The following is an 11891-nucleotide window of genomic DNA, read 5'->3' on the forward strand; positions in this document are numbered from 1 at the left end:
ACGCGTGGACGAAGAAGGGGCGGTTGTCTTCTTCTTCACCGCAGCCTTCGCCGGCTTCTTTGCAGCCGCGGCCCTCGTCTGGCGCCCGGGCTCCTCCAAGGTCAGCTGTGACCGCGCAGCCCTGCCGGGTCGGACCGGCTCGCCACAACAGGCCCGCCGCAGGACTCGCCCCCTCCCCGTAGGTGGCGTCGGCTCTGCAGCCTCAACCTCCTCCTCCGACGATGACGACCCGCCGGTCATGTCTTCAACCAAAGGAGCCTCGGCACAGGCACTGCTGACTCCCCCGGCGGCCATCGCCCACTGGGCGAGCTCCTCCTCCTCAGCGGCCGTCGCGGCCTTGTCCTCCACTCCACCGTCATTGCAGGCCTCCCTGGCAAGCTGCGCCTCCTTCGCCCTGGTGGCGATGTAGTCCAGCTCCGCCTGGGAAGTGTCCTGGACAAGCAGCCGCTCGGCGTCGGCGTTGACGTGCATCTCGTGCAGGGTGTCGAAGAACTGCTGCACTTCAGCGTCTTCCGGCTCCTTCCATCTTGGGACAGGGCCGTGCGTGTTGCAGTCTGGCATCATGGCGATGATATCGGACCGACGCGAGTTTTTGCACAACGGAACCACCCCCGTCAGCAGCTTGAATAGAGGCCCCTTGTGGACCTTGCCGGCCTTCGCGGCGGCCCTCGCAACCTTGCCGGTCCGCTCAACCTCGCTGTTGCGGCCCACATCAAGCTAGAAGATCCGCTGGCAGAAATGGGTGTGCGCCATCACTGTAAAGTTTTGGTCGAGGCCAGGGCGGAGCCGCATGATGTCGGCGGGGTTGGTGAAGAGCCATGCTGGCCTCCCCTTGTTGTGCAGAGGAGCGATCCGGCGACGGATGAAGTCCGCCCGATCATCTCGAGGGTGAGCCCAGCCTGGGTAAGCCGGAGAATCCTGGTGATGGCGGCCGTGAGCTTTTCGTCGTCAGCGTCGACGTCGCTCCAACCGCTTCCGCGAACCGGCGGTGCCCGGCGAACTCTGTAGAACGCCGGCGGGTCCTTCTCTTCGATCCAGCACCACCGGCCCCGCCATTCTTCCCACCTCTCCTTCATGGCGCCGTCCGGGTACGCTCCCTTGGATTTTGGGATCCAGGCGATGCACCCCGAGATGGTACCTCCCGTCTGGATACGAGGGAAGAAGTAATGGCGGAAGAGCATCGTGTTGGGGTGCACCCCGGCAAAGCCTTCGTAGAGATGCGCGAAAAGGGCCATGCACGCCACCGCATTCGGAGTAAAACCTAGGAGGTGGAAGCCGAAGGTGTGCATGATGTCGCTGAAGAAATCGGAGAAGGGAGGACAGAGCCCGCAAGAGAAATAATCAACAAAGAAGGGGTGCCGATTTGGGGCAGCCTCGGCGCAGTCGGCGGGGATGACACGCGTAGTCGGATGCCCCGAATTCTCTCCCCCCATCTTCACTCCCCACAGGGGCCTGAAGGAGTCCCGAAGCTCGAACACGTCGACCGTCGAGGGGAAGAAGGCGGACTGCGTCCGCTGCACCGCCAGCGCACTCTCCGGCGGCTCCGCAGCTCCGGCGTCCTTGGCCACTCCCTTGCCCTTGGTGGATTTTGGTGCCATGGCAACTGGAGGAAGGGGGCGGGGCAGTGGGCGGCGGAAGTGCAACGACGGCAAGCGAAGATGAAGCTTAAGGAAGAAGAGGAAGGCAAGATTGGGGTTGTGCGGAGGGTAAAAGGAACAGTGCGCCCGCGGTTAACCCTTTTTATGGGGAAGCCGCGGGGCGCGCTGCCCATTTACTGCGACGTGACGCATGTGCGCGGAAACCGCCCCACGCATGCCTCCCACGTCACGCACACCCCCATGCCGCGCCACGCGCGCGGGTCGTGGGAGGCGAAGCGCGCGAAGAAACTTACCACGGTAAAAACCGCCCCACCTGCCCGCGCACTGTTTTGGGCCTGGCCCAACAACGTGTTGCGCTTATGTGTGGCCCAGGCCCGGGGGCTCCTATCGGTGTACAAAAATAGGGGCGCATCTTTGTACCCCTTTTTCGGTGCACGGGCAGTCAGAGCCGCGCCCACGACCACACCAAGCAGAACGAGGGAGGTGAGCCAAGGTAAGATCGAAGCCCAAGACAATCAAAGCAACGCCCAGGCCAAGACCACAAAGAGCAGAGGGACAAAGCACGTTCCCCCGGCATGACCCTTGCCGGGTGGCCTCTGCGGCCCCGGCAAGACTCTTGCCGGGACAGCTCACCCCACGCCAACAGGGTGAGCCACCCTTGAGCCCACGGCCCCCAGTGCTGTCATCAGCATAGGGTCAGGGCTCGGGAGGGCACCCGTGTGGTGGCATACAGATCTTTGTGAAGACATATTCAAGATCAAATTAGAAGACGGCGATCCTCAGCAAGATCCCTGCCAAGGAAGGCCACCAGACCCCCGGCAGATCTTGCCAGGGACGACAACACGCCATGGTGAGACCCCTTGCCGGGCCACCCGGCAAGGCCCCCACCAAAGACGCCGGCAAGGCCACCACCAAGCCCATGTCAACCAAGCTCCCACTATCATTGACATGCAGCTGCCAGCCCAACCAGCCGGGTGAGCACCTGCGTGGCAACATGCTGCTCCCAGGCCAACTCGTCAAGTGCCTGCATGGCGGCATGCAGATCTTCGTGAAGGCTCCACCACCACACCGACTCAGATGCCTTCCTGCGTACATGGCACTGCACGCATCCCTGGCCGAGGCGTGTGTCGAAGCGAGGAGAAGCGGCGACGGATGGGACGGGCCTCTCCCCCATCCCCGATAAAGCAAGAGGACACCTAAGCGGTGCATTAAATGCACCTTGTCCTGTAATACAAGGGATAACCTCGTGCCACTGTAGACCTTTCCACCTCCTGTGTGCCACTGTGGCAACCCCTTTTTCCTATAAAAGGAGGCCCGAGGCGACAAGGAGAGGGATTCGGCTCTTTGGAACCACACGCTGACCACAGCTAGTTCGAGAGCTCAAGAACTCTCAGAAATACACCCACCAAAGCAGGACTAGGGTTTTACGCATCCTTGCGGCCCGAACCTGGGTAAATGATCCTCGTGCTGTCTACTAGCCCTGCTCTCCTCGCAACCATGCGCCCCGGCAACCGTAGTAGGGATTCTTGTGATCCCATAGGTGTCGTTTCACACCGACACACACGAAAGCAAATACTTGCACCCAACATGGGCAAGAGGGTTGCCAATCCCCTTGAACTCGCTACTTTCAAGGATTAAATCTTGTAGTGGTAGATAGATAAATTGCAGAACAAAATAAAAGATAATAAATATAACAAGTTTTTTGGTTTTAGTAATATGATAAAAGTAGACCCGGGGGCCATAGTTTTTGCCAGAGGCTTATCTCTCTCAAAACAGTAGCATATAATGGGTAGAAAAATACTGTTGGGCAATTGATAGAAAAGCGCATAGTTATGATGTTATTCATGGCAATGATCATGTATATAGGCATCACGTCTGTCAGTCACACCCAATGTTTTGTAACATGTCACTTGCATTAATAAAGCATGAAAATTTGGACCAACAAAAACTTTTGCATTATTTGGTTTTCTATTTGATTTGGATTTTCTTTCTGTGGTTTCAAGTGCTCATGAAAGTCATATTAGAGCTCCACCACCTATACTTCATCTCCTTGACCCAAGACTTTTTCCACTAATCATGCCATGTGTACAGGATAGCATAGTATTTTCTTACAAAAATATTTTGGCCAAAAAGAATTTCTTAAATTAGGTTTTCCAAAAACCCCTCAATTGAGGATTGCAGTGCAAGTGCTTAATTAAGGGCAGCAAAAATCTTTCCAAAGATGTATTTGACTCCTATTAGATATAGGACCCCCATAAACCAGAAAATTATTATTTTAAAAGTTATTTTTATATTTTGTTTAAAGGCTTTCATTAAGGACATAAATGGTCTTTAATAGGTTAAAATTATTTTAAAGCTTCAAAAATATTTCAGAAAATTTAGGGAAACTCAGTAGACATATATTTTCCATATATATGAGTTTCAACACATGGTCATGATAAAAATATTGGACAAAACCCTCCAAAACCATTTATGTTCATTTCAAGTATTTGAAATATTTCTATAAGAACTATTTTCAAATAAATCCATGAAAATTCTAGCAAGTCACATATGCATAATATGATGATCTTGCAAAGCTTCATCTCAATCAAAATCATTTTGGTTCACAAAAGTGCCCCAAAGCCCACTCTGTCCAGAACCAAACTTGAACAACTCTACATTGCCAACTTTCTCCATTTGATCGCAAACTTTGTGGACATGCTCAAATGCCAAAAAATGACACTACACCAAGTGGTGCATGAGGGAGTCTTGGATTAGGGGGTGTCCGGATAGCCGGACTATACCTTCGGCCGGACTCCTGGACTATGAAGATACAAGATTGAAGACTTTGTCCCGTGTCCGGAAGGGACTTTCCTTGGCGTGGAAGGCAAGCTTGGCGATACGGATATGTAGATCTCCTACCATTGTAACCTACTCTGTGTAACCCCATCCCTCTCCGGTGTCTATATAAACCGGAGGGTTTTAGTCCGTAGGACGAACAACAATCATACCATAGGCTAGCTTCTAGGGTTTAGCCTCTCTCATCTCGTGGTAGATCTACTCCTGTACTACCCATATCATCAATATTAATCAAGCAGGACGTAGGGTTTTACCTCCATCAAGAGGGCCTGAACCTGGGTAAAACATCGTGTCCCCTGCCTCCTGTTACCATCCGCCTAGACACACAGTTCGGGACCCCCTACCCGAGATCCGCCGGTTTTGACACCGACATTGGTGCTTTCATTGAGAGTTCCTCTATGCCGTCGCCATCAGGAAGGATGCCTCATCCCGTCTTTAAAGACGGCACCGTTGCTAAGGGAGCTTTGGCTGTCGGCCAGACTCTCAGGCTAGGTGGTTTCCTTATGACCGCCCGTTCGGCTGCTGCGCCGACGATGACCTCTCGGGTCATCGAAAGAAATCTTCACGTCATCTCGGAATTCGCCGAGAAGCTAGATCCAATGGAGCTCTCTTCCCTAAACGAGCTCTTGGATCGCTTCACCGCCCTGGGAGTCGCTATGGATTACGACCAGATTAGGCCTAAACCCGATCTGAGAGAGATTAACTCTCCCCAGGCCACCCATCACGTTGCTGTGGTAGAGGGACAGTGCGGCGACCCTTCATCTATCTTAAGGACTAGCTATGTCCGGATTCCGGATCCCTCCAAGCCGGATACCCGCGGAGGGGAGGACATCACTCAAGACCTGAACTTAAAGTCGGGCGACGGGCTAGATTCATTGGACAGCATCCAAGAATCCAAATTTCCGAGTTTGGAAACTCCTTGGCCCCTGGGTCTCAGATTGGGTGAGGTTTCGGATTTGATTCCACCCACCCACCCATACATAAGCGATCTATCTCAAATTAGGAAAGAGCCCGAAGAAACAGTACATCATTACTGGGGCAGATTCCTCCTGGTTATGAATAGGATAAAGGACTGCCGCGAGGAAGACGCAATTTCATTCTTCTGCAATAATTGCACGAACAAGGGAATCCTCAACGCCATAAGTCGCCGTGATATTACACGCTTCGCTGACTTGGCGTCCATAGTACGAAAGTACCATGTGATGGAAAGCGCCTGGATAACCGAAATAAAATTTTGGGACAATCCGGCCTTGAATACAAACCCAGTCCGAAATAAAAGGGTGCATCATCGCCAGACACCTGGGTTCAATACCAAAAAGCAAAAGCCCTCTATAGGGCACGGAACCGTGCTGGAAGGATGGCTTAATGGACCCTATAAAATTCACAGTGCAGAGTGCGCCACACCAACTCATAGCCTTAGAGCATGTTGGATACTCCGGCAGGTGGCAAAAATTGGCGAAGATCTTCTAACTCCAGAAGCCACAGAAAGCCACCCCAGAGACACTAGTACGGTATCAACAATCTTTGAGACTTTCGCATCAAATAATATGCGAAAAAGAACACTCCGCAGCCTTGCCAAAGTCTACCAAGTAGCAACAATAAACCCATGGAGTGACACGGCTATCACTTTTAACGCCAGTGATGAACCTAAATTCCGAACAGCCCGAGCACCAGCCGCATTGGTCCTCAGTCCAATAGTGGACGACTTTCGTCTTACCAAGGTACTCATGGATGGCGGCAGCGGATTGAACCTCATTTATGAGGAAACCCTTCAAAAAATGGAAATAGACCGGAACCGCATTGAGCGAAGCAGCACAACCTTTAGAGGAATAATCCCCAGTCGGGAAGCGCGCTGTACAGGAAAAATCACACTAGATGTGGTGTTCGGCACGCGAGATAATTACAGGTCCGAAGAGGTCACGTTCCAAGTGGCCCCGTTCAGTAGCGGATATCACGCTCTGCTAGGGTGGGAAGCGTTTACAATCTTCCAAGCAATACCCCATTACGGGTACATGAAGCTCAAGATGCCCGGGCCTAACGGAATCATCACTCTCGCTAGTGATCCAGACATAGCACTCCGCGCCGAAAACAAGACAGCCGCACTGGCCCTCGAGGCGCTATCCGAAGCCCTAGAGGCTGAGGAACTGACTGCGCTGCGCTCCATGGTGAATAGGGACGATGTGATACTCGACAAAAGATCCAAGTCCACCTCCTTTAAACCGGCGGACGAAATAGTCAAATTCCAGGTCCATCTAACGGACCCCAATAAAACAGCTTCCATCGGAGCACAGTTAAACCCTGATGTAGACGCCGCACTGCGAGAGTTCCTACGAGAGTACTGGGACGTTTTCGCCTGGCACTCTTCAGACATGCCAGGAATCCCACGCAGGCTGGCCGAACACAGCTTAAATATCCTAAAAGGATTCAAGCCAGTCAAACAGGCTCTTCGGCGTTTTTCCGAACCTAAGAGACAGGCCATGGGAGAGGAGCTAGCCAAGCTACTGGAGGCCGGATTCATCAAAGATATAAAACACCCAGACTGGCTAGCAAACCTGGTGATGGTACCAAAGAAGGACAAATCCTGGTGCCTGTGCGCTGATTTTAAAGACCTTAACAAGGCTTGCCGAAAGGATCCCTTCTCTCTCCCACGCATCGATCAAATTATCGACGCCACCACAAGACACAATTCGTTGTGTTTCCTCGATGCATACTCTGGCTACCATCAAATAAAGATGGCAGAGTCAGACCAAGCCGCAATGGCATTCATCACACCATACGGCCCATTCTGCTTCAACACAATGCCCTTCGGGCTCAAAAATGCCGGCGCAACATATCAGCGCATGATTCAGACATGTCTGGCAAACCAGATCGGCAAAACAGTGGAGGCATACGTAGATGATGTGGTCGTTAAAACAAGACATGTCGAATCTCTAGTAGACGACTTGAGGCTAACATTCGGTAACCTCCGAACATACGACATCAAGCTCAACCCGGAAAAATGCGTTTTCGGCGTTCCAGCCGGAAAGCTCTTGGGCTTCATTGTATCCGGTAGAGGAATTGAAGCAAATCCAGCCAAGATTCGAGCTCTGTCACAATTGGATATCCCGAAGGACCTCAGACAAATACAAAAATTAACCGGATGCGTGGCGGCTCTAAGCCGCTTTATCTCCCGCTTGGGAGAAAAGGCCCTACCCCTTTACCGCCTCCTTCGGCGCACCGAACACTTCGAGTGGACGGATGCAGCCACGGCCGGACTCGACGAAATAAAAGCCATCTTGGAAACTAACACAGTCCTGGCCGCGCCAAACATTGGCGAACCAATGCTATTATACATTGCAGCAACCCATTAGGTCGTAAGCGCAGTGCTCGTCGTCGAACGAGAAACGGACGGACACAAATTCCCCCTTCAAAAGCCGGTCTACTATGTGTCCACTGTCCTTACTCCGTGCAAGTCACGGTACCCGCATTATCAAAAGATTGCGTACGCGGTATTTATGGCATCCCGGAAGCTGCGACACTACTTTCAAGAGTGTTCAATAATAGTAGCCTCGGAAGTGCCACTTAACGATATTATAAACAACCGCGACGCGACGGGCCGGATTGCAAAATGGGCCATTGAGCTCCTCCCATTCGACATAACTTACAAGCCACGGCGAGCTATCAAGTCGCAAGTTTTGGTCGACTTCGTCGCAGAATGGACGGAGGCCGAACTCCCTAAAGAGTACGGCACATATTCAAACTGGGTCATGCACTTTGACGGCTCCAAAATGTTGGCCGGTCTAGGGGCTGGCGTTGTTTTGACGTCCCCCACAGGAGACACAGTTCAATACGTACTCCAGATAATGTACACAGACTCCAACAATGTAGCCGAATATGAGGCCCTTTTACATGGTCTCCGGATGGCAGTATCCATGGGCATTCAACGCCTAGAGGTGCGCGGGGACTCGAACCTCGCAATATCCCAAATAAATGGAGACTTTGATGCCAAGGATCCAAAAATGGCAGCTTATCGCAACGCCGTCCTAAAAATGTCAGCTCGGTTCGAAGGGCTCGAATTTCACCATATAGCCCGGGAAAATAATCAGGCGGTAGATGTCCTGGCACGCATCGGCGCAAAACGCGATGTAGTCCCCCCCAACATCTTCTTGGAAAGGTTGTTCAAGCCATCCGTAGTATGGGAAGGGGAACCCGGCAATAACAGCCCGGACCCAACCGCACTGCCTGACACCGAACAGTCTGACATAATTGGAGGCTCTGCCAATGAAATAACACCTTCAGCCCACATAATAATGGCCGCATCGCCCCGTGGACAGAACCATTCCTCGCCTACCTTACTAGGCAGGAACTCCCCGAGGACCAAAACGAGGCATGCTGCATAGTGCAGCGATCTAAAGCCTATAAAGTCCATGAGGGAGAGCTTTATAAGAAAAGCGCTACCGGAGTCCTTCAAAGGTGCATCTCCGAAGAGGAAGGGCGGAACCTCCTGGATGAAATTCATGCCGGACTCGATGGTCATCACGCTGCAGCTCGGTCCCTTGTAAGCAAGGCCTTCCGTACAGGCTTTTATTGGCCGACGGCCCGGGCAGACGCCCAGGACTTAGTCCAACGACGCGTCGGTTGCCAGCCTTTTGCAAACCAAAGCCATATGCCACCCACCGCCCTCCAAACTATCCCCATCACTTGGCCCTTCGCGGTCTGGGGGCTTGACATGGTTGGACCCCTTAAAGGCGGAACCCACAAGAAAAAATACTTACTGGTCATGGTGGATAAGTTCACCAAATGGATAGAAGCCAAGCCTGTTAAGACGGCCGAATCCGGACCGGTGATAGACTTTATATCCGGGGTTGTACACCATTACGGCGTCCCCCACAGCATCTTCACTGATAACGGCATGAACTTTACGGCCGACGAGGTAAAACTCTGGTACAAAAACATGGGCATCAAGCTCGATTATGCTTCCGTCTATCACCCACAAACTAACGGTCAGGTCGAACGTGCAAATGGTCTTATCATGAGCGGCATCAAACCCAGATTACTGCGGCCCCTTAAGGAATCTAATATGCACTGGGTAGAGGAGCTCGACTCCGTACTCTGGGGGCTGCGGACCACGCCGAATCGCACCACCGGATACACACCATTCTTCATGGTGTACGGCATAGAGGCAGTTTTGCCCTGCGACATAATTCATGACTCACCTCGAGTGCGCATGTACGAAGAAAGAGAAGCCGAGCTCGATCGGCAGCACAGTTTGGACGCCTTGGAGGAAGAGCGTGACGTGGCAAAAGCCTGTTCCGCATTTTATCAACAGCAGGCTCAAAGATACCAAAGCAGAGAAGTATGGGCCAAAAATTACAACGTTGGCGAATTAGTTCTACGCCTGCCAGATAAAAAAAAGGACAAACTCAAGCCCAAGTGGGAAGGTCCCTTCATAATTGACCAAGTCCTGACTAGTGGAGCGTACCGCCTGTGAGATGCATCGGATAACCGACTCGAGCCGAACCCATGGAACGCAGCCCGTCTCCAAAGATTCTACGCCTAGCGTCGGACTCTGTGTTCGTCTCCTTCCTATGTCCATTTTTTATATACTTTCTGTCTTACATTTCTCTCCTTCTCCTCTCTCTCTCTTATAGCCTTTAAAGGCTCATACAGTGATGCGCTATCCGCGCTCATTAAACCTGGGGGCTTCCTTAAACAGAAGCTTATTTATACGGGCTTCATGCCCAACACATGTGTCACACTTCCGCATGTACCTTTTATTCACCATTATATGCATCGATATGACTTAAGTTTTGGCCAAGCTGGGTTGCCTGGCTCCTATGCTTACCCCTACGTTCCCGATTGTTCGGCTAGGTGGTAAAGGGAGCACCTCTGCGATTGTTACTGCCGGGTCAGCCGGATGTGTACCTCAGACTGGGTGAAGCCGAAAGCTAGCGTTCTTAAGGGAATATTCGGTCGGTGAACTAAAGATGATCTTTTTTCACTTATTTATCTATACGCCCCCAGATGTTTTTCCCGCATCTCTTTCCGCAGAATGGACATGCACTTTAGGGCATGCCTCCCAGGGAAAGGAACCCCTAACGGAACTATTCTCCCTGGAAGATGTTTCTTACTAACCATGTAATATAACATAACTAGTTGAGCACTTGTCTGTTCAAGCACTAATGACCCCTACGCCTGGTCTCCATGCATACCCCGGTTCTTATATAACCGCGAGGGTATTCGAACACACTCCGGACCGTCAGGTCCCGAGGTTGAAGCGAAAAGGTCCATGACAAACGATCTACAATCTGGCTAGAAGGCATTACACATGTCAATTATAATTACATAGTCAATCTGACTGATTGTATTCCTCTTCAATACCATCTAACAGGCTGTCTAGTTTACAGTCCTGTTGGGAGTACTTTGCGGCCAATTCTACTTGGCCGTATACTAAGCTCACAGGGATCTCCTTCCCATCGGGCCCCACGGGTCCGACCTCGGCCATGTGGTTTGGGTCGGCCTTCGTGTACCGCGTCTTCACCATGGCCCAGGCCTCCCTGGCGCCTTGACGGCAGGCAGACATCTTCCACAATCGGAAGCGCCGCCGCACTCCCTTCAGCTTCTCTACAAGCTCTGCAAGGCCTTCGGGCATGGAGACGGATGGCCACAAGGCCTGCGCGATGCCTTGCATCACCTGCCGAACTCGCTTGTGCAGTTGTGAGAGCTCGGGAAGAAGGTCACCCGTAGAACCAGGCATTTCCTCTGCAGGATGACCTGTTAGCATACCTACAGACATTACTCTGTTAGTCGACTTCCTCGCCGAACTCTTTTTTCAAAGTTCGTTTAAGCACTTACTATATATGCCGTGTCGAAGCCGCTGATTCTCCTTCACGGAGTCCAACAGCTGGGCACGAACATCCTTCAGTTCAATGCCCAACTTGGTGTTGGAATCTTGGAGATAGTTCTTCTCCCGCCTCACCTTTGTCAGCACGCTCTCACCAGCCTTTAGCTGGTGTCGGAGTTGTTGCTCTTCCGGATTTAATCCGGCGCCATCTGCAATTTCATTTGTCAGATTTGCACCCACGCCGCACTTCGCAAAACACTTATCTTTCGAAGCGTATATTACCAGAGGGGGTCTCCTTGGGCTCCCCGGCCGCGGCTAGTGTGGCCTCAAGTTGGGCTTTGCACTCTTCCAGCTCCTGGGACAGTAGGGTATTCTTTTCTGTAAGAACCTGCATAACAAATGATCCTTAAATCAGTTATTCTAACTGTTTCAAGTCTCGAGGGCTACTGGTATATATATAATTACCAAAATTTTCTTACCCGTATGTCTTTTACATATTGCTCCGTGGCTCTGGCTAGACCATTTTGAGCGGCACGGAGGTATGCATCTCCCGAATTGAAGGCATCCAATGCCTCTTGGGAGAAACAAGCATCGCGAAGAACTGTCCGGCGACGCCTGTGGTTCATGGCACT

This window comes from Triticum urartu, chromosome 4 (assembly GCF_003073215.2).
Source record: "Triticum urartu cultivar G1812 chromosome 4, Tu2.1, whole genome shotgun sequence".
Taxonomy (NCBI): domain Eukaryota; kingdom Viridiplantae; phylum Streptophyta; class Magnoliopsida; order Poales; family Poaceae; genus Triticum; species Triticum urartu.